General features: G+C 42.5%; 1 protein-coding gene across 2 annotated transcripts in view; it reads left to right on the forward strand.

Annotated features, from left to right (window-relative positions):
• Positions 1–24,988, forward strand: part of LOC126182543 (leucine-rich repeat-containing protein 4-like) — a 1,045,219-nt gene that overhangs the window by 1,018,986 nt on the left and 1,245 nt on the right. The gene's annotated exons all lie outside the window — the stretch shown is intronic.

Consider the following 24,988-nt stretch of genomic DNA (forward strand, 5'->3'; position numbering starts at 1 on the left):
GTCGCTTCACTTATAAAGGATCAACAAATTACACACTATGATCTTCTTTGTTCCATAGCTCTCATATTTTATAAGCTAAGTGCTGTGGAACACCATAGCGTCTTGTACTAAATGCAATTTTTCCTCATGAGAACTGTGAGTGAATTCTGTATTAACTGTGTATTGTCTTGGTGGCGCTTTTCTTACTTCTATATGTAAATGTTGCCATAGCAAAGTACATAATGGAAACCTAACGACTATTAACTTCTGCTTTTTGAAACAGTAATTTCAACATATGTCCTGCGAGCTTGAAGTGTTGGGTTTTTTGAGTATTCTGAAATTTACTATGGGTTTCACCAGGGTGTTTGAATTGTGGATTTTTGATAGGCAATGGAGGGCTGGAGTTGTGGGATTATTCTGAATCAGTTTCGTTTTTGCTGTGTTATCCAGTATGATGTCTACATTTTTTGCATTTTTGTCTGGAATCTGTTTGTTAGGTCTGATTTTAATTTTATAGAATTATTTCGTAAAATGAGTTGTTATCTTTTATTAATTTATTGCCATTCTCCATATGTAATACTGTGTTCCCATAGAATGCTTTTAAAGTAACGACAGTGTCAATGTGAAGTTTCTTACAAGGTTTACTGAGTTGTGTAGATACTGAGTTTTGTATTGTTTCTATATTATTATGTTTTATGAACAGTTGTTAAGTTTGCATCATGTCATTTGCTAGGTTGGCGGCACTTACATGTACAAATAAGAAATGAGACATCAAATGAAAACACAGTTACAACAAAAATTACTCTTAGTTCTCATAAGAAAAAGAACCTACGGGTAAGTGCCAGACTAATTGTCTGTTCCACAGCAGTTATCTTGTGAAATATGAAAACAACAAAATAAAAAAAATAACATGAGTGGTGTTGACGTTTTATAAATGAATTGACAGTGGAAATTGTAGCTTATGAGCAGATGAAAGGAGAGCATATTTCGGCCTGAAAAACGAATAACTGTAAATAGTAATGTACTTATGTAAAAACTGTGATATGAACTGGTTTCTAATTTATAAGTACCGCATATAAAAAACAGAAGTGTATTATTCTAGATTAAATTCGCTGAAGATCCCTTAATGCAAAAAGTATAATCAAAACAAATGAAATAGATAGCAGCAAGAAAAAGGAATATGAATTTATAAAGCGAATGTTAATGTCCCTGCTCCAAGAACTCTTTGCAAAGAGAATCCCTTAAAAAAGCTATATGTAAGAAGCTCCAAGAGTTATCGATAAGATAAACCTTTCATCACTATGAATTTCGTTCCACCGTTCATCTTTTTATTCATTTTATTTCTTGATTTATTTAACCTGAAAATATTCGAATGCCGCGCGATCTGAGGCGCCTTGCCACGGTTCGCGTGGCTCCCCCCGTCGTAAGTTCGAGTCCTCCCTCGGACCTGGGTGTGTGTGTGTTGTCCTTGGCGTAAGTTAGTTAAAATGAGATTAAATAGTGTGTAAGCCTAGGGACCGATGACCTCAGCTGTTTGGTCACATAGGAATGTACAAAAAAAAAAAAAATAAAAATAAAAAAAAAAAAACATCGAGCCATCAGCCCCTCTCTTACACCTAACCATGCATTCTATGTATTTTGTTTTAGATTTATTTACGATAAGCATGTTGTAATTTGTAGTTAACATACAATATTATACAATTTTGATAATTATTTTAGTGCAGAAAAAGAAAAAAAATGAACACATTCTACATCCGGTCACTAGTGTAATAATAGATGCCAGCTGCAGGAAGGTGTTTTCAAACTATGAGGGCTAGCAGCAATGGATGCGGGAGGAGGAGTGGAAAGAGGATAAAGACGGGACGTGGTGAAACGCAATTAATTAAGATGTAGGTAAAGGAAGGTAAGTGTCTGACTGAGAAAGAAACGAGCGTGACGCGTAAATAGGAGAAATAGGGAGCATGTGCTTTGCTATTAGTCAGAGGGAAAACTACTCAAATACGTTGATTTTGGGGAAAAAATATGAGGGCGACAGGAGGATTATTTCAGCTTCTTCTAAAGGTACAGGGGATTTAAATGTGCGCAGACGCAGCGCAGCTAGCTCCAGAAGTGGATGTCACAACAGATGAGGCGTCCTAGAATGTTTTTGTTTTGTAGATGGGCTCAGCTGAGGTACTAGATCAGTGACACCTTCTATGCAATTATGAAGAGGTGACAGGTAGTTAACCTCTGATGCAACGTACTGGGGTGCACATTCACTGAGGAGCCGATGAAATAGGCCTAAACATAAAGTGTCTTATTCATGTAACACGTCCCAATCAGACTGATTTAGCGTATAAAGCACTCAGATGAAGTAGCCAGATGTTGCATAAGTAAGATATACAAATATTCAAGGTTAGCTTTAATTGCCTGAAATTCCCATTACTCGCGCCGTTTTCGATTACATTGCGATAGTGGACGTTCACTAGAGCGAGCAACTGTACAAGTTTATGATTGAACTGCCGTGAAAACACTTTCCGAAACATTTTTAGGGCAGAGAGGCAAGGGGACGTCATCTACGTATGTCGATAGTATTTTCTTCCTAGTTGAGTTGTAACGCAATGGAATGTAGTCGAAAGAAAGGAAGTAATTATTCTTGAAATTCAGAACTGATTAATTTGTAATGAGATACTGAAGTTCCTTAGGACTTCTTCGCATTTAGCTTAAGTCCCAGGTTTTGGCTTCATCGTAACACTGAAGACAGGTCATGATTTACGTGGATGATTGCAGTTTTTTCATATTGGACTCTTAAGCTCAGTTCCCTTGCTTTTAACAAAAAACTATGAATTAAAGGGGGTCCGCGTCTTGCAAGTACACAGTTATTGCCTTCTTTTAACATTCAAACATGTTTCACTACAATTCTGGCAGTCGTAGTGGTTTTTTTCCCTGTTATTTTTCCTGAAATATATACATACAAATTTTATGTACGTTATGAATACTTCATATGACATATGTTGTTGTTTAAATTACGCATGTACTTCACCTTTTGTTACATTGTATGTGGCCTCTGGCTGCCAACAGAAATCGGCCAGAGATCAAAATCAACATAGAGGGATGTTAGGGCATCGTTTAAAAATTCATATTTCGCTAAAATTGTGGTATACGTCCGTTTTTAGGCTCACCACCGCTGTATTCCAGTTCTTCTGAGTTGGGGATGGTTTTTATTCGCTTGATTGACGTATTTCTTGTTATGTCTTCTGTATTTACGAAGGTCTGTGCACATCGGAAAAACTTGTCAGTTTTTAGTATAGACGTCTACATGTCTGAAACTTAGTTAAAGCTGAAGATGTCGACATATAAATGACAGCTGCTGGAGGACAAGTGCATTAAATTATTCAAACTAGTGTCTATCGTACCGTTTTTATGTGGCGTAAAAAACTGCGTTGCTGAAGCTGCCAGGGATTTATACTGAGGTGACAAAAGTCATGGAACGCCTCCTAATATTGTGTTGGTCCTCATTTTGCCTGGCGTATTGCAGCAGTTTGACGTGGCACGGACTCAACAATTTGCTGGAAGTCATTTGCCTAAATAGTGAGCCACGCTGCTTCTATAGCGTCCGTAACTGCGAAGGTATTGCCAGTGCAGGATTTTGTGTACTAAATGACTTCTTGATTATGCCCCATAAAGTCTGATGTGTGGCCAAATCATTTGCTCTAATTGTCCAGAATGTTCTTCATACGAGTCACGAACAGCTGTCGTCTGGTGACAGGGCACACTGTCATCCATAAAAGTTCCCTTGTTGTTTGGGAACATGCGAATTGACGCATGGTGCAGGGAATGGCAATTGAATCTCAATGTAGTCAAGTGTAATGTGCTGCGAATACACAGAAAGATAGATCCTTTATCATTTAGCTACAAAATAGCAGGTCAGCAACTGGAAGCAGTTAATACCATAAATTATCTGGGAGTACGCATTAGGAGTGATTTAAAATGGCATGATCATATAATGTTGATCGTCGGTAAAGCAGATGCCAGACTGAGATTCATTGGAAGAATCCTAAGGAAATGTAATCCGAAAACAAAGGAAGTAGGTTACAGTACGCTTGCTCGCCCATTGCTTGAATACTGCTCAGCAGTGTGGGATTCGTACCAGATAGGGTTGATAGAAGATATAGAGAAGATCCAACGGAGAGCAGCGCGCTTCGTTACAGGATCATTTAGTAATCGCGAAAGCGTTACGGAGATGATAGATAAACTCCAGTGGAAGACTCTGCAGGAGAGACGCTCAGTAGTTCGGTACGGGCTTTTGTCAAAGTTTCGAGAACATACCTTCACCGAAGAGTCAAGCAGTATATTCCTCCCTCCTACGTATATCTCGCGAAGAGACCATGAGGATAAAATCAGAGAGATTAGAGCCCACACAGAGGCGTACCGACAATCCTTCTTTCCACGAACAATACGAGACTGGAATAGAAGGGAGAACCGATAGAGGTACTCAAGGTACCCTCCGCCACACACCGTCAGGTGGCTTGCGGAGTATGGATGTAGATGTAGATGTAGAAAGTCCACGAATGACTGTAAATTATCTCCAGGTAACCGAACATTACCATTTCCAGTCTGATCGGTTCAGCTGGACCATTCCGTGTGAACTTAGCCTCCACAGTTAAGGAGCCACTACCAGCATACGCAGTGGCTTGTTGACAATATGGGTCCATGTGTGTGGGGTCTACGCGACACTCGAACCCTATCATCAACTCTTACCATCTGAAATCGGGACTTATCTGACCTGGCCACGGTTTCCCAGTCAACTAGGGTCCAATCCATATGCCTAAGGGAGGCGCTGGAGGCAATGTCGTGCTGTTGGCAAAGGCACTCTCGTTAGTAGGCTGCTGCGATAGCGCGTTAACGCCAGATTTCGACGCACTGCCCTAACGGATACGTTCGTCGTATGTCCCACTGCGATTTCTGCATTCATTCACTCAGTGTTGCATGTCTCTTAGCACTGGAAACTCGGCGCAAACGAGACTGCTCTCAGTCTTTAAGTGCAGGCCGTCGGCTGCTGCTTTGTCGGAGGTGGGAGGTAATGCCTGAAATGGGGTATGCTCAACACACTCTTGACACTGTAGATTTCGGAATACGGAATTCCCTAACCATTTCCGAAATGTAATGTCCCATACGTCTAGCATCAACAACCATTCCGTGTTGAAAGTCTGTTAACTCCCGTCCTACAGCCAAAATCACGTCAGAAACCTTTTCAAAAGAATCACCTGAGTACAAATGGCAACTCAGACAATGCGCCACCCTTTTATATCAGGTGGGTATAATTAAACTTTCCTTATCTGACACATCATAACACGGAAACAGATTACCGTACGAGGACCAAACTTGGTAGCATTAATGTAAATGACATGGAGAAGAGAAATAGTGCAGAATCAATTCAACTGAAACCCTTTGAATGTGCTGCTACTGGACATCATACCGTTACATACTGGTACCATTAATGCTACAAAAGGGACTCAGTATAGCACCCATCAGCACAACAGAACGAAGCATGTCCATTAGTATCCTCAGCCAGAAATCACAAGGAGTGAGACCAGGTGGTCATGTCGTCTAAGCCTTTGGAAACGATCGGATGATAATTCAATCGTTTCCAAACGTGTTTCGGAGAAGCAGGTGAGCTTTACGAGCTATGTGCTGTGGGGCCCCATCTAGCATGAAGACTGTTGAGTTCAATGCGCTTCTATCCTGTAGGGTTGGATTGACATGTTGGCGAAGCATATCGCGGTAACGTTGGCCAGTCACACTACACGTCTTTGGTGCTTGAGTGCCAACCTGTTAAAAAAAGAATGGGCCAATGATGAACGTAGCTGGGGTGGGGCCACACCGTACGGTGCCACGTTCACAATACAGAGGAACTTTATGCACCGTGAGTGGAGGTGAAGATTCCCAGACTCGGCAATTTTTCTTGTTCACCTTACCCGATAGAGAAAAATGAGCTTTGTCTCTTCATGGGATGATCCAGGGTCAGCCCTCGTCATTTTCAATCCTTGCGAGAAAGTGGAAAGCGAAGTCATCACATCGTTGTGTGTCCTGTGGTGCCAGCTGTTGTATGATATATATCTTGTACGGACACCATTTGAGAATGATTCGAAGCACCAACCATACAGTGGACCACTGGACGTTCAATTGTCGTGACACAACACACGCACTGCCTGACGCTCGGGAATTGCGCACAGCGTTGTCTGCCATAGCAACTGCGATTTCATCAATCTTATGTGGTGCAACCGGTCGTCTGCCTCTTCCAGCAGCGACGCCCAATTATCTAATTGATTCGAACTTCTTCATCATGCTCCTCGCAGTAGGTGGAGAAAGAGGACCCTTCCGTAATCCATTCAGCCGGCAATATTCTCGTAGTGCAGCTGCAGCATTTCTGTCGTTTTGATAACGGAACTGCTCCCTTTGTGCAAGCTCATGTTGACTCGTCAACAAGTGCACTGCGACTGGTCAGGTGTGTGTGACTCTGAATCACGATGACTGATTACGGCACCTAGTGGCCTTAGTTGGAACTGAACGGTCGCGCTGTCACGCATGGAAATCATGCACCCCATACTCTCTACATCAATGCTACCGAGTTCGGTACTCGTACGGTAATTAGTTTCCGTCTTATAACGTGTTAAATAGGGAAAGTTTAATTATAATCACACAGTAGCGTTCTCGCTTCCCACGCCCGGGTTCCTGGGTTCGATTCCCGGCGGTGTCAGTAATTTTCCCTGCCTCGTGATGACTGGGTGTTGTGTGCTGTCCTTAGGTTAGTTAGGTTTCAGTAGTTCTAAGTTCTACGGGACTGATGACCATAGGTGTTAAGTTCCATAGTGCTCAGAGCCATTTGAACCATAACCACACAGTATGTTGTGTACGCGATACTGCCACCATCTGTGTGTATGTATATCTCTATTCCACGACTTTCGTCATTAAGTGCAGTTCTAACGCCTCAGCAACAACGTTAAAATACATACTGATGTAAATAATTTTATGTAATCTGATGATGATCGCTTGGTCGAAACTGATAGTCAATAAGGATTTATTTCAGCAACACCTCTTGGAGTTCCTTAAATACGTTTTTCTTTGACTATTGACGAGCAATGACGCACCACCTGCACAAAATATACTAAATGTTTGTATTACAACTTTTGTTAATTCTTTATTTCTTATAATAATTTTTTGGGCAAGGTCATGATAAGCCCCTCGTTAAGTGACATGTAAGTTCGATCAGAGATGAATTTGTTCTTTCTGACAACTAGGTGCGTTCTCACATTTACTTTATATTCCACCTAGCTCTGAAACAATTACTGCAAATATTAACTGAACGAAATCAGCAGATATGGAGGTTCTTCCGAGGGTGTGCTGTTGTTGGTTGTGGTATTATAGCGCCATTATTGTTGACACTATATATAACTGTTCTGGTAGATTTCGTCAGTTGCTTAGTAAGGGTTTTCGCATCATTTGTTTTTGTCTGCAAAAGGGCTGCAACGCCAGAAGAAAGACTGTAGCGAAATGCAGGAAGACGTGCATCGACGAGTGGTGCGGAGACAGATAGGTGGCCATAAATTCGAATAAATGTGATGTATTGCGCCAAGTAGGCGAAGAGATCGTTTACTGTTCGATTAAACTTTTGTTGATAACTCACTGGAAATAATAACAAACGCACAATGCCTTGGACTAACTGTCCCCAGCGAGCTAAGGTCTGACGATAGCATAAAGCTGGATGTAGGAAAAGAAGACGCCTGACTGATTCATTTGAACAATCTTCAAGAACTATATGTGTTCCATGAAAGAAGTAATTCACAGAATAGTCGCTGTCCGATTCTTCAGAATTGTTCGTAAGCCTTGGCCCCTTCGCAGGCTGGATTGGTAGAAGAAATAAAGAAGAGCCCTGAAAGAGCAACACATTGCGTCGCGGTTTCGTTTTGTGACCATTACAGAAATTCTCAACAAATTCCAGTGGCAGGCGGTAGAAGACTAAGGTTCAAGTGGCTCTAAGCACTATGGAACTTAACATTTGAGGTCATCAGTCCCCTCGACTTAGAACTACTTAAACCTAACTAAAATAAGGACATCACACACATCCATGCCCGAGGCAGGATTCGAACCTGCTACCGTTGCAGCAGCACGGTTCCGGACTGAAGCGCCTATAACCGCTCGTCCACAGCGGCCGGCACGCTACAAGGGAAGAAATCTGCGTCATGCAGAGTTGTACCGTTAAAATTCTAAAAGCATACGTTGCAAAAATAGTCAGGCATCATATCACCTCCTCCTCCATATGTATTCTGTAACGACGATGGCTGAAGGAGCCGCGAAGTATGAGCTCATATGAAGTCTTACCGACAGCAGCCACACAACCAGCACATTATTCTTAATGGAACAGGGAAGGTGTTGATCTCATCTACATCTACATCATACTCCGTAAGCCACCTAGTGGTGTGTGGCGGAGGGTGCTTTCGGTACCACTATCTGATCCCTCCAACCTGTTCCACTCGCGAATAGCGCTTGGGAAGAGTGATTGTCGGTAAACTTCTATCAGTATAGAATTTCTCGAATTTTCTCCTCGTTGTCAATACGCGAGATGTATGTGGGAGAAAGTAATACGTTGTCCGACTCCTGAAAAGTGCTGTCCCGAAATTTCAATAGTAAATCTCTCCGTGATGCACAACGCCTCTCTTGTAAGGTCATCCAGTGGAGTTTGTTTAGCATCTCCGTAACGCTCTCTCACCAGCTAAACGATCTCATGACGAAACGCGCAGCTCCTCGTTGGATCTTCTCTATCTCCTCTATCAGTATTATTTGATAGGGATCCCAGATAGGTGAACAACACTCAGAATCGGGCGAATAAGCTCCTTATAAGCTACTTCTTTCGTGGATGAGTTACATTTCCTTAAGATTCTTACGATGAATCTGAGTTTGGGGTCTGCTTTTCCCACTATCTGTTTTATATGGTCATTCCACTTAAGGTCGCTCTGGACAGTTGCGCCTGGATATTTACGGTAGACTATCTCTAGCTGTTTGTCATCAATACTGTAGCTATACAGTAGTGGATTTCTTTTCCTTTGTATGCGCAATATGTTACATTTATTTACGTTCAGGGTTAACTGCCAGAGCCTGCTCCATTCATCAGTTCTCTGAAGGTCGTTCTGAACATTCCTACTATCTTCTGACGTTGCTACTTTGGCATAGACAATTGCATCACCTGCGAATAGCCTTGAAAAGCATCCGACGCTTTCTGCTAGATGATTTATATATATTGTATACGGTCCTAACACACTTCTCTGTGGTACTCCGGATATTATCTTTACATCTGTCAATTTAGTTCCGTTAAGAGAGACGTCTTGAGTTCTATCTGCAAGGAAGTCTAACAGGTAGTTCGCGGAGTATGTATGTACATGGAGATTTAATTGGAGAACCTTCCGCGGTACTATTTGAGAAAATTGTTTCATGATGTTTCCCACGTCTCTTGTACTTGCGGGTCTGAGCCCTAATGCTGTTTTAATATACCCATAACAGTTATAGAGTTTAAGAAGATCACTGTAAATTGGCTACTGCTTGGTGTCTACGCTCAAATACCCAACTGAATACGTCGTGTCTTAGGAAACTGGAAGTGCTAGTGTTAAGTAGCCAAATGATATAACACTGACCATATTACATACACAAAAGAGGACACTGCTTAGCTTGTGTCTCTGCAGACGTCAATATATGTGGCAGGTTCAGTGTTCTACGCTTGTTCTGAGTTTAGATTAATTCTGGCCATTCTCACAGCACATAGTAATTTTCAAGATTGATAGTGTACAAAGATGCTTATTGGTATCTGAAACTGGGTTCCATGGTGCATCCGATTCCCTAGAGCAATAACGTTTTTGTCCGTAATATGAACAATACTGTATTAGTTCGAAAGAGACACTGTGTTATCTGTTCTTATATAACGTAATATTGACAGGTCTTTCGTAGCACAGGATAGGCAAGGAATTAATGTAGCATGTGAAACACTGCTCTATTTCCTTTTGTCTACTCAGGGTACGCAGTGATTTCTTCGTAATAGTTGCAAAGATAAGAAAAAAATGATTTTCCTGTGTAGAACAAACAGCAGAAAACACGCAGAAAATTGCGAAAAGTTTTTTCTAGCGATATTCCAATATCAGGTATGTTAAGATCAACATTTCATTTGCTATGGACGCCAAAGTATCGAACAGTGGCTAAGGTTTCACTTTAGCAAAGCAGATTCTCGCGATCAGCGATACGCGCAAGGGTGAGAAAGGCGCTACTTGCCGCGTGGTGGGGAGAGACGCGAGTTGGAGAAGGTCGAGAAGGGGTCTGGGGTGGGGGTTGGAGGGGGGGGGGGGCGTGGCTCAGCATTCATGCGCGCTTCGGGGAGCTTGCAGGCTGGGAAGACTCGGGGCGGCTCGTCGAACGGATAGGAACCAAGTTTGCGCCACGCAACTTGGTTTCCCTTCTCGTGGCCTCCCTCTTCTTCGACCACCAACTGCTGGTTTTTTATGTTACAAACTTTGCTGCGTTCCAAACTTAGGATGTCTCCCGTAAAGCGCACCGATAGAATGTTGCTTGCTAGCGAAGGCGGGATTTCGCTGCCGTTTCTTTGTGGCCCCGGCTGTCACGAATATTCCTGAGAATTCACAACCCCTTCCTTTCCTTTTTTACTCGAGTGCAAGAGACACCTAAGGAGTTGTGACTCTTTGGTTTGAAACCTCTCGACATGAGGTGGACTATCGTTGCTTCATAAGCAGCAGCTATTGTAATGTATTACTGCTCATGTGAAACGAAAACAACACACTGATGTTCATTTGAGTTTAGACTTACACAGGAGACCAAATATAAAAAAAGACATTAAAATATCTATAATAGCGGAAAGAGAGCGAATTAACGAAAGGGATTGACACCACCTATCAGATTATAAATCGGGGACAATTTTCGCAGCGAATATGAAGCTGCGAATTTGTGTTCCGTCGTCATTATATTAGACCGGTTTGATGTTGCTCACCATCTTCTTATCTTAAGATATTCTATCCATATCTACAAATTTTCTGCAGCCAATGTTCTCAACAGTTTGCTTTGTACATAGGTTGAACAAAAACGTGGGAACACCGCGATAAATACGTGCTTGAACGTAACTACAGATGCTTGCAAAGCCTACAGGCTGCGTTGTTGTATTTGACCACGAACAGCACCTATGCAATGTCTTCAGTATGTTGCAAGTGTCAGTCGTTGTTGACAAAACTGTGCGCTGTGCGCTTTTGAATGCTTTATGTCAGTGCTGAGTGAATTCGAACTTGGAAAAATTGTTGGTGCTCGAATGGTGTTTTCGCTGGCTCTCTTTGCTTTGTTTTATTATTGCTCGCGTAACAACTAATACATGAGATAAAAAATGTTGCTACGAAAAGAGCCCCGAAATACCTTTTAGTGATGCTGTGCTGTGACTTTCTTTGTATCATTAATTTTCAACAAAACAAAATATATTATGTTCTTACTATTTTGGATCTGACTTTCTATTAAAGGAACATTTTTTCGTTACTGTAACTCGCCATAAAGTTCAACATATCTTCCTCACTTTACAGTTATTTCGTTATCAATACTGATGTTATAGTACGAAATAATTGTTCAACATCAAAATTTTGCAGTGGATTTTTGTTAACAGTAAAACACCAATAAGTACCACTACTAACATGAGACTATTATCATAGAAAAAGATGTTTTTACTATGAGGTTTGCCAGACCAGAACTACGCACAGCAAGATTTCTTTTATGTTATGAAGGTTAAATTATCTTTTTCCACTGTTAATAATATATAATCAGCAGCCCGCAACAACCTGTAAAACACATTATAAAATCTGCTGCTCTGCTCTGCAATTCCGAAAGCTGAAAGAAATAATTTTAGTTTAGTATTACCTGTCCGCTTCTTTGCGGTATGATTGGTTTCATTTAATGTAGTTTGAATGCGCCGCGGCAGCGGCTAGTTCGTTCGTAGCGCAGCTCTGCACCACGAATAATATTTAAATAACTGAAAATGTATTAAAAGGATGGGATAAAATACCAGGCAAGCTTATTACAAACCATAATGCAAGTTTTCACTAAGTAACTCTATTCAAAACGTTTAAACAGATTAAATTATTACACACCTTTACAATGAGTACGTAATGGCGTACGTCTCTCAATATTGACAAAAGAATGCTACGCAAGCGTACAATATAACGTTACAGGCTCTTCCTACTCACGTAAATCCAAGAAGACGACAGAGAAATTAATGTTCGGTCACTACTATTTATACTTGTCACATATTCTCATCTTAGTTTGATATTTAATAAGTATCGTCTGTGGCGGTTTCAGTACTCGCGGACACAGATATTATCTTTAAAAAAAAAATCTGTACATAATTCTATACAAAAACAAAACATGACACATAATGCCGGCCGGTGTGGCCGTGCGGTTAAAGGCGCTTCAGTCTGGAACCGCGTGACCGCTACGGTCGCAGGTTCGAATCCTGCCTCGGGCATGGATGTGTGTGATGTCCTTAGGTTAGTTAGGTTTAATTAGTTCTAAGGTCTAGGCGACTGATGACCTCAGAAGTTAAGTCGCATAGTGCTCAGAGCCATTTGCACCATTTGAACCATGACACATAATGCTTTCTCTTTATTACATAAAGTTCACACAATTGTTGTCCATGTAATTACAATTATCCAGTTCAATTATTCTTTTCTCCTTTTCTTTTTTACCAGATATAATATGTGTTTTGGTAAGAGACGTTACAGTGTGTGTTTCCGTAAGCACGGCAACCGAATTGTTTGGTGTTTCAAGAGGCAAAAGTGTTCAAATGTGTGTGAATTCCTAAGTGCCCAAATTGCTGAGGTCATCGGTTCCTAGACTTACACACTACTAAAACTAACTTACGCTGAGAACAACACACACACACACACACACACACACACACACACACACACATGCCCGAAGGAGGACTCGGATTTCCGGCAGGAGTGGACGCGCAACCCGTGACGTGGCGCCTCAAACCGCCAGTCATTTAGTCGGATCAGTCTTGTTTCATACATCTGGCCGAGTTTACGTCCCGAGAATGAAACATGCTGCAAGTTCAATCCTCATTTGGGCAGCTATGTGGTGGTATTCTATGAGCTCCATGATTAATTTCCAGGGTATGACTGTTACCAAGGATTACATGACATTTTTGCTCAGGTCCACGCCTTGGTACAATGTATGCACTCCAGTGATGATGCTTTGTTCCAAGAAGACAACGTCCCCGTTCGCACAACTCGCATCGTCCAGAATTGGTTTTGTGACCTCAAGGATGGACAAGGATGAACTGTCAAATGTCCACTGTCCACCACAGTCACAAGATGTCAATATTATTGAGGCTTTTCGGTATACTTTGGAGACAACGGTGCACGATCGCAAATCACTCCTATAATCGTTACATGAACTTGCCACTATTTTGGAGGAAGAATATTGCAAGCTTTCCTTGGAAATAATACTGGAACTGCATTTATCTATTCCAAGACGACTGAGTGCTGTTTTGAATGCCAACGGTTTTCCTATAACATATTAAGCACAGAAATGTCTTGTGTTTTAGGTTTTTTGATGGTTTAGCCCATCCAGTGTCTATCATAGACTGATTCCTCCTATAATAAACATTCTAAAGTCAATTAACTTGTTACTGAGTGACTTTGTACTACCTGCCCTTACATCGGGTATCTGACTTCCCTAGTACTGGAAGTTCTTTGCAGATTAAGGATCGTCCGCAGCTCGTGGTCTAGGGGCTAGCGTTGCTGCCTGTCGATCACGGGGTCCCGGGTTCGATTTTCGGCCAGGTTGGGGATTTTCTCAGCCCGGGGACTGGGTAGTTGTGTCGTCCTCATCATTCATTATCATCATCATTTGTGATTGTGGCTAGATTTTACTGTGTAATAAAATTGGACCAAATAAAATTGGGACTTCGTACGGGCGCTGATGACCGCGTAGTTGAGCGCCCCACAAACCAAACATGATCATCAGATTAAGGCTTTGTGCCGGAGTTGGACACTATCCCGGAACGTTGCGGCTTGTAGTCAATAGTCTTATCCACTGAGCTATCCTGGCACTGCCCGGAATTCGCATTCACCAGTACCTCTCTCCTATCACTGTAACTCTCCTTCACACATTGGCGGACGAGCGTTCGAATGAATCTTTCATTCAGGGGTGTAGTGTGCGCTATTTTGAAACTTACTGCAAAATTAATACTGCTATGAACGGAGACGGCGAGGGGGTTCGTGAGTCATGCCTAGAGAGCTCTGTCAATAGGAGCATTGCCCGACAGTTGTAAGGTTCTGACTTGACGTTCGGCAAACAATTGTGGCCTGCCAGTAAAGTACAGAATAACGCAAACCGCTCTGTGAAGCGTAAGGTTCTTTCTGTTAACAATCCACTAGGCTGTGCAAAAACATACATAATGTCTGATGGGATAGCAGCAATCAGTGATTGTATAATGTTACTTATAATCCGTCTTGATTGCAATTTTTTTTTATTCATATGACCGGTTTCGGTTCATTCAGAACCATCTTCAGATCTAATATTTCAGTTACTGCAGTAACCCATCCAAATCCAGCAACTTTCACATGCTGCGTCACATGCGTTCTGAATGAACCGAAACCGGTCATGTGAATAAAAAAAATTTGCAATCAAGACAGATTATAAGTAACATTATACCATCACTGATTGCTGCTATCCCATCAGACATTACGTCTGTTTTTGCAATTTCTTTTTGTGTGAAAGTTGCTGGATTTGGACGGGTTACTCCTGTAACAGAAATATCAGATCTGAAGATGGTTCTGAATGAACCGAAACCGGTCATATGAATTTAAAAAAAATTGCAATCAAGACGGATTATAAGTAACATTACCACTAGGCTGTGATTGAGAGAGTGGTCCGCAATACTCTTTCTCCATGGAGTCTACTCCCACAGTGTACGCAGGAGAATTTCTGTGGACTTTGGAAGGTAGGAGTGAAGTACTGGCAGATGCTAAGCTGTGACGGCGGGTTTTAAATAGTGTTGGGATAGTTTAGTCGGTGAAAGCTCGCTCCTGCACAGTGTAGGAATTATCCAGGAAGTATCAAAACTTTCATATTCCGCCACAGAGTGAAAGATTCATTCTTGTTCTTTAGACGTGTTCCCACGCCTGCTCTTCCCGATATGTGATAATACCACTGTGTATCTGTCCACTTATTTCCTAACGTCCATCGTCAAAAGTATATTTAAAATATTTAGGCGTTTTCTTTCTCCTAATTTCCCGTGGTCCAGTCTTCATTGTCACACAGTTCTGTACGAATACAGACGTACAGCTTTGTACAAGCATTCCTCACTTCTATATTAAGAATTGTTAAATTGTTAACGCGAATCTGCTTCCGCTACTTTGTGGGACTCCTTCAACTGTAGATCCTCTCCTTTCGTATTATTTAGAAAGCTACATTTGACCCTCATTGACTCCCTTCATCTGTATTATCTCCTGTTGTGATATTTAGAGAGGCGCATTTGGCCCTCATTTTTTTCATCACTTCCGTTTACTTAGAGTCGGAATACTGTGTTTCGTAGGCGATGAATTCCACTTTCAAGGGTAAATATTCAGACACAGCCAGCCGATTCAGCTCATGTTTGACAGGTCGCTTGTACAACTTAAAATGAGAGACTGTAAGACTTTCTAGGTCAAACCTCACGTTTTTGAGAAAACCTTCGCATAAAATTCATAACGCATAAACGGCCCACAGTTAATGGGACGATAACTTTTTTCATCGTTGTATGTGGGGTGCGCAGACGCGTATTTCCTAGCACATCCAGGAAGGAAACTGTTACGTCTGCCGCTTAGGTATCCGGAGCAATGTAAGCACTGTTCAGTAAATGCAGCGAAGCTCTAAGGCATCTGACTAGGGAACGGAGAGCGGGTGTTGTAATCTCAAATAGGTTCTGCAGTTTTTTATTTATATTTTCTCAGTATCGTAACTGGTAGGCACAGGAGGGTTAATAAGATAATCATTAATAAATAATACCAAGGAAGGCGAATAAATTGTTCAAACGACATGTATTAGTAAGCAATTGAATTTTAAGCCTTCTATGAAAACAGTTCCAAGTAATACTGCTGCGAATTCGTCACGAGGGACCACAGACAGCCGAATGCGCGATGCTTGTTTACAGTGAGACGCGGTACAGAACTTTATTTGGAGGTTTCAAAATTTCAGTGTGCTATTGGATAGCCAACGGAAATTGCACAACTGCGTGGATGCAGCAATGTTTCATAGCATAATTTATGATCAGTTTTTAGCACCAGTTTTTCGGGAAAAATTATCGAATGTATGGTACGGTTTAAAAATAATTCGAGAAAAGCAAATATTTTTAAACGTAAATCAAGACTTTTCTCTGGCAAATATTTGGAAGGAACAATGTAGTGACATGAAGACTACATTCTGTACGTGATCTTGGTGACGCGAATATATTTGCTTCGAATGTTTACATGACAGTTACCATCCATGTAGTTGTTTGAAGGAAAGCTAGAACATGTAACGGAGTTAGTATAAGAGCTATTGTGAGGCAACAAGGATTAAAATTGCAATTCGTTACTCATCGAAATCGTTTGAGAAGTTTCTTTTCCTACTTTGTTGTTATTCGTCATTGATTACTTTATTGACCCTACTATGTCTACCGCCGGCCGTTGTGGCCGAGCGGTTCTAGGCGCCTCAGTCCGGAACCGCGCTGCTGTTACGGTCGCAGGTTCGAATCCTGCTTCGGGCATGGATGTGTGTGTTGTCCTTAGGTTAGTTAGGTTTAAGTAGTTCTAAGTCTAGGGGACTGATGGCCTCAGATGTTGAGTTCCATAGTGCTTAGAGCCGTTTGAACCATACTATGTCTTCCAATTTCGATATGTAAAAAAGAGCCGGCCGGTGTGGCCGTGCGGTTCTAGGCGCGTCAGTCTGGAACCGCGTGACCGCTACGGTCGCAGGTTCGAATCCTGCCTCGGGCATGGATGTGTGTGATGTCCTTAGGTTAGTTAAGTTTAAGTAGTTCTAAGTTCTAGGGGACTGATGACCTCAGAAGTTAAGTCCCATAGTGCTCAGAGCCATTTGAACCATTTTTTTGTAAAAAAGAATACAAATAGAAAAACTGAATAATGTCACATGTTTTGGTAACTACGCCAGCTGCGCTTTTATTGAACAGCGTTTACATTACTCCGAGTACGTAAGCGACAACCGTAACTGTCTCTTTCCACGATTTGCTTTTACAGGTCACACGTACGATAATGAAAAATGCTCAGTTCTGAGTTAACTAACGATCCCGTGAATTTTGAGTCGGTTACGCGTCATAAACCTTATGGGGTAAACGTTGTGGCGTCAGACGAAGGAGGTCCCATACAAAAGCTGTTTACTACGATACGACATGGCAGTGCCTGTGTCGTTAGAAAGTACGATGTAATGTTGCTTCGTAGATGCATGAATGTTCTAACAAGGGAAACTCCCCGTCGCATTCCCCCTCAGATCTTGTGGTAAAATGACCCAGTCGAGAGCCCATCAAAATCTGAACACGGGTCAAACAAGAAAACGGGAAGAACTGTGAAAAAAGAAGCAGTATAGAAACAGTGAAGATCTATGCTCAAGCTGTGCAACATCGAGCAATTTGCAAAAATTTGCGCGTCGTGGTTGTGTGGTCAAAGTGTTGGGCAGTAAAGCGGGATATCCGTGTTTAAAAATCTCTCGCGCTCCATTGTTTTTCACAAAATTATGAACTTTCTGTTAGGTCATTGACATACCTGATCTCCTTCTGTAGCCTTGGCAACTGCTATACTATACACTGGTTATAGAATATGAGTCATGTGTTAAGAATGTATTGCCGTCGCAAGTAAAGGTGATGAATAATGGGGGCGGGCGAGATGCGGCGTAGACGTCTCACAGAAATGAAAACAACAAATAAACTGGTGTCAACTATGTTACAACAAAGGAACTGAAGAGTCAAAACTTCGAAAACGGAACGCAAGAGTCGTAACATGTGGTGCTTGTGTGGAACAAATAGGAGGTACGTACTTGTGGAGGCCCCTTCCTTACAACTCCCTGTTGCAAACGGACGTTAAAGCACGGCACAGACACAAATTTAAATTCAGCGAACAGAAGCGTAAATGACTGCACGGCCAGATCATAATTTTGTAAAAAAAAATATATGGGGCACAAGGGAGACCTGAGCACGTGTCTCGCCCTTCGCAGTCCAGCACCGTGACCTCATAACTAAGACGACACGGCAACTCGTCTTCGCTTGACGTTGCACATCTTGTACTTGGGCCGTTGAGTGTTTCTATTTTTCTTCTTTTTTCACAGTTCAATCAACGTTCATACTGTTTTCACGTTTGATCTGTGTTCAGTTTATGACGTGCTATCCACTGGCTCATCTCACAACTAGGTCTGAGAGGGGGTGTGATGGGGAATTTCCCTTGTAAGTAACAGGCGACAAAGGACGTTAAGAAATAAATGAGCCGGTAGGGCTGGCCGAGCGGTTCTAGGAACTACAGTCTGGAACCGCGCGACCGCTACGGTCGCAGGTTCGAATCCTGCCTTGGGCATGGATGTGTGTGACGTCCTTAGGTTAGTTAGGTTTAAGTAGTTCTAAGTTCTAGGGGACTGATGATCTCAGATGTTAAGTCCCATAGTGGTCAGAGCCACTTTTTGAAATAAATGAAATATATTTGAAGCTGCGAATATGGACAACTATCAGCGGTATAAAGAAAATTAGTGTAGGAGCGGGGCGACTCGAACCCGGATTTCTCGCTTATCGCGAGCTGTCGCCGAACCATTAGGATATCCGAAGGAACGTTTCATCTTTTGAACAACACAGGCCCTTCCCTTAAGTTTCGTACTTATCCGTTGACCAAATGCTAGCGACTTTGTTCTTTGTTTCGTTCACACAGGTATTAATTCACATTATAGTAAACTCCATACTGATTGCGTTGATGAAATTTAATATTAAATCCATTTAAAAGTGCTGAATAACCGTGATTTATGGAACAGATTGTTTCTATCTTTTTACTTGTGAAAAAGGGAGATCAAGGAAATTGAAGGTGGAGAAAGGAAAGGAAAGAAGAAAATGACATGAGCTGGATCAGGACTTCATGCAGAATCAGTGGAGACGAGTGAAAGTGTGTGCTGGACTGCGATTCGAACCCGTGATCCCCTGCTCACTGGGCAGTTGTCTTGATCACTGCGCGACACGGACACAGTGTTTATCCCAAGGGTAGCATTCATCTCACGCTAGGTGAGGAGAGCCCTACGTCAACGTGACGCAGGCACGCGTCATCATGAGTTTCACGAGTTGTCCTATCGACTGTTGTATGCATTCTGTATACATCGACTGTTGTGTGCGCCTTGAATCTGCACTGTTCATTGTTCTTAGTTGATTTACAAGATGAAGGCAAAATTAAATGGAACTAGATGGTTTAATATTTCCAGCAACTTCGGAATCACTTCCAACTTCAGTTTCTCAGTTTAACGTTTCTGCCCTCATGAATTATGTACAATTCACTGGCTTTTATGTAAATACGAAACACTTTTAATTTCTCCCTATTTCACGTTTTTATCCACATGATTTATGCACGATTAATCGGACTAAAATATGCCTAGACACTTTCGTTATAGTTATGAATCCTTCATTCAGATATTCGTTATGTTCATGAAACACACAGTAACATCCAACATTCTTTGGATTGCAGCTTAATAATTAATTATTTCACGTTTCTATCCACACGATTTATGCACGATTCATCGGATTAAAGAAAAAAATTGTCTAAAAGCTTTTTTTTTAACTTTCGTTGTGGTTCCTTCGTTCAAACATTCATTATGTTCCTGAAACACATAATACCGTCCCAAATTGTTGGGATTCCAGCTTAATAATTAATTCAACTGGGATGAGCGTAACAGATAACTCCTGTCACTTCGTTTGTACACATGTATTTACATTTAGCTTTGACGTTATCGGTACAACCGCAAAGATCGATATACGCACTCATGTAGTCGATATAGGTTATTTACGTCACCATGACGTAGTGGTACGTCACTATGACGTACGGTTCTTCTCACCTAGCGTGAGATGAATGCTACCCTTATCCCAAATGCGCGGACGATCTCGGTACGCTTTCTGGCCGATTCACATTCCCACCTAGCGCCACCTGTCCGCAACTGCCGTCCATGTTCGCTGATTTTAGATTCCCGCTGGAGGTCGAACATAAAATAATGCGTATCTGCGCTGAAGGTTGTGGATTTATTGCATATGTAGGTGAATCTATTATATGAATGTATGGTGTCTATTCTTTCTGACATGTGAATCGGCCGGGGAGCGTGCTGAGGTAGCCCGCGCATTTTTGCAAGAACACTGTGTCTGTATGGAGCAATGTTTAATGGAGCTGCCTAGTAAACAGGAGATCCGGGTCTGAGTCCCGATTTCATTCGTCGCCAGTGATTCGGCATGAAGTCCCAGTGAAGCTGATACGTGTCTTAATTCCTACCCTTTCCTTTTCTTTCTCCAACTCCCACCATCAATTTCCATAATATGTATCGCAGCTGAACCAATAATCTCCAACGAGGAAATATTAAGAATAAGTGTGACTTCGCTGAGGAAAAAAAATGGCTCTGAGCACTATGGGGCTTAACTGCTGTGGTCATCAGTCCCCTAGAACTTAGAACTACTTAAACCTAACCAACCTAAGGACATCACTCACATCCATGCCGGAGGCAGGATTCGAACCTGCGACCGTAGTGGTCGCTTGGTTCCAGACTGTAGCGCCTAGAACCGCTCGGCCACTCCGGCCGGCTCGCTGAGACAGATAACTTAGGAGTGAATCAGGAACTTTAATTTAGCTGCCCCCCCTCGTCCAGACCAGATTATAGGCAACACACAAGGCATACATACACCACATAACACTTACGTCCTGTCTCCGGTCAGGGGCATAATCAGTACAAAAGGGAGGATCTTCATGAGGGTGACGATTGCTAAATCTGAGTTAATTAGTGCAGATATAATTATTTTTGAATCATCAATGGTCTGATCCCGGGTATTCTGTCGAGATTTTGTTTCCATTTTACGTACAATATTTCGATGACTGAGTCAGCCGTCTCCCTCGGATTTCTGTTGTCCGGACGCCTGCCAAACTGTTTCTGAATCCACGACTAGTGGTCACGGCGGGCACCAGAGCACGTAGGTCACCAGGCGCTGCCGGATAGGTTATTACTGGTGCTTATTCAGACCACGGTAGCGACTTACCTCCAGCGCAGCAGTTGCAGGTCACGGACGAATAAGTGATGCTGAGAGAGGTGGAAAGAGGGGGGTGGGCTATGACCGGGGCGGCGCACTGTGTCTCGAAGTTTCGCTTCCACAGGGCTTCCACGTAGTCCTGCTGGAGTATTTGGCTTCGTCCATGGGGTACAAATGATGTGTCAAGCACCGGCGAGGCGGCGCCGCGTTGACAAGCGACGCACGCAGGCGGCGTCTGGGCGGCCGAAGGCGTCGCCGCATTTCAATGGCTGCCCGCCGGGCCGCGCTGCGCCTCATTCACAGACACTCTTCAGCTCGCGCCGGCGCACGGCTGGCAGTGCTGACTAAATTACCCGCATTACCACCTGAATGGAGATTCATTTTCATGTGCTCTCCTTTGTAAGCTGATTGCGGTCGTTTCAGGGAAGGAATGAATGCCGCTTCCGTTGGAACAATGAAAGGGACGGAAAGGAAAGCAGCAGAGAGGCGGCACATTTTCTTCAAAGCGGTCAGCGGTGACTACGGACTGTATAAAGCAGCAAAAACCAATACTCGGAAGGCCAATGTACTTGAGGCCATAAAGCGTCAGCTGACTTTAGGCTTGCGACACTTTTTCGTATTTACGTATTCTCACAACTGAAACTCCTTTTGTGTACACACTGTGCTCGGTAGCTCACGCGAATGTCCAGAACGTCCTGATGAATAAAAGACGAGATCGGTGAAAATGATTATTTAGAAAAAAATTTTATTATGCGAGAACAGTATCCCGCCACTATCGCATCTTCGGGTGCACACTGTATCGTTACGTCACATTAATGTTCATAGTATAATGTGCTGCTAAAAGTAGGCATGTGGACCGATACAGTCCGGCATAATAACCCCCCTCCCCATGCAAAAAAAAAAAAAAACCACACACGTCTGTTTTCGACTTTTATTTATCATTATGTTCCTGAAACGTCATTTGTCGTTATTTTCGAGCATGGCAAAGTGTCTCAGTATAGTATTAGAAGACTGTAGTGTCTGATCAGTTCACACATTTGTTTCGGTATGCCCCCGTTTGGTCACTACACAACCTTCAATGTTTCTCCAGTGAGTACCTCAAAATTCTGCAAAGTAACCGTCTATCAATGTTATAGGCTCCTCATTTACCCTGAAATGAATTCCATCCACATGTGTGACACGACATTGGAGTCACAGTGTGTACTTACTTGGATATAGGAGAGCGTTTCAATAATTACTACTTCAATCCCTCAGTTTCCTCACTGCCTGGTTACCTTTGTCGATAGGTAACGTCCTAATAAGGGAATTTTTACACTGACGGGCCACGGTCAGGTGTGATTTCCATTAATCGCTCGAGGCAAACACTGGCATCGTTCCTTTCAAAAAGAGCACCGGCTATTTCCTTTCCAGTCCTTCCGTAATGCGAGCTTGTACCCCATCCCTAATGACCGCGCTGTCGACGGGACGTTTAACCTGTATTCTTCTTTCATTCCTTTCTTCTAAGGGGTATTCTCTTGATGGAACTGACAGCATTTCGGACGTTATACGGTGTCGAATGCGACCTTTCCTGTCATAGCAACATCGTAGCGAACGCCAAGCGCAGCGTCAGCCTATAAACGCACATTTGCTACCGAAGGGTTGGTCTAGAGGCAAGCTTCGCCCTCATAAATCTGACTCTCTATAGCGTTGCTGGGTGCCGTTTCTGTATATGGCTTCCTATCCTGAACCAGTTTTTCGAACAAAACACCCTTTACAACTTCTTTGTTAGTATCTTCTTGTTGCACCCTGCATATTTTAACGATTCATTACGATACTCTCGAAATTACTTTTGCATATACTGGTTGACAATTCCTAAGGAGCAGAGACATTGTTGGACAGGAATAAACACAGGGAATGGTTGACAACGTGAAACATAGTACATACGTGATTGGATTTTTGTAGGTGTAGGTTCAAAATTGTCTTAATAGCGACATGTTTCCAAAAAACCGTCCTCCCCTTTTTCACGTCCTAAGCGCTGGAAAATTCCTTCTTAAACAACCGCTACAGTATGAGACATACACCCTCTGAAAATTTCATGTTTCTATTCTTAGTGGTTTGAGCTGATCGATGATCAGTCGATGAGTGAGTGAGTAAGTCAGTCAGGACATTGCCTTTTATACAAGAGGTTGCAGTCTAACAAGGAGACGGCACGACCGTGGGGTCGGGGGTTTGTCCGCAATTTCGTGTGGTGAAAGAGGACCCCTAACACCTCACGTGGTTAAAATATTAGGACGCACTACTCGGAAAATACCGAGAAAAATCGGTCCAAAGTTTCGTAGGTGCCGTATCAGTATAAAATGTTTGTCCACTGCCGAGCCGCCGTTTGACCTACATGGTTAACGTTGGGACCCTTATGCCAGAGGTCTGGGGTTCGATTCCTCCTCCGGCCCATTTTTTTTTTTCAAGTGTGGCTTGCAAAATTGCAGCGCATTGTCACAGGAGAATCGTGAAATTAATTCCCGGTGAGATCGTATAAAAATTCATTCCATAATTCACCATCAATTATCGACACCAATATTCCGAGACATTTTATTTATTTCGAGTCAAAAACATTACAACAATATTTACAATATATACAATATAACAAATCAGGTCAAATCATAAAAGAACAAACTAAACGGTATTAGCCCAAAATTGTGCAACGGCAGCAGCATTGTCTGAAACATCAACAAGCTCTTGTGTGGAACATGATACAGGACATCTAGGACAGTTAATTAAATGTTTGGTTGTCTGTTCTTCTCCGCAGTCACACAAGGTGGAAGATTCCTTCATGAAGCCCCATTTAAACAGATTGTCCTTAGTTCGTCCGACGCCACTCCTGAGCCGATTTAGAGACTTCCACACTGTCCAGACTTGATTTCCACCAGGAGGAAGGGTCTCAGAAGGAGTCATCCAGTCATTACTGTCAGATTTTGCTGTCCACTGAGATAGTCTGGCTGCTCCAGTCCGACCGGTGAGGGGTGTAGTAGTTCTCATGAAGCTCCTCCTAGATTTGAGTCTACTAATTGGTGGCTGGTATCCATGTAGCAGGTGATCGGTGTTATGATCTGCTTTATGTCTCTCAAGTTTGGCTGCGACTTCACGCCTTATGTCTGGAGGAGCAATACCTGCTAGTTTATGGAGTTTATCAATAGGTGTAGCTTTGAGGCATCCCGTTACTGTCCTGCAGGTTTCGTTCAGGGCCACATCAACCTGCTTTGCATGAGATGACTTGTACCATACAGGACATGCGTATTCAGCTGCGGAATAGCACAAGGCCAAGGCTGATGTTCTTAGTAGTTTGGGATCTGCACCCCAAACGCTGCCAGTGAGCTTCCGCAGGATGTTGTTACGAGCAGCAACTTTCTGCTTAGTGTTAGTGCAGTGTTTTCTGTAGGTCAACGTTCGATCTAAGGTGACACCCAGATATTTGGGGTAGAAACAATGTTCAAGCTCTTGATCTTCCCAAACCACTGTAAGTTTTCTATAGGTCTCTCGATTGCGTAGGTGGAAAGCACAAACTTGAGTTTTAGCAGGGTTCGGTTAATGTCCCATTAACATTTACGAAAAATTTTTTTTTTTTTTTTTTTTTTTTTTTTTTTTTTTTTTTTTTTTTTTAGTTTCTGATAATTTTCAGGCAAACCATGAATATTGAATCATGTCTCGGAATGCAAAGCATTGCATTCCGAG

The sequence above is a fragment of the Schistocerca cancellata genome, chromosome 1, assembly GCF_023864275.1.
Source record: "Schistocerca cancellata isolate TAMUIC-IGC-003103 chromosome 1, iqSchCanc2.1, whole genome shotgun sequence".
Lineage (NCBI taxonomy): Eukaryota > Metazoa > Arthropoda > Insecta > Orthoptera > Acrididae > Schistocerca > Schistocerca cancellata.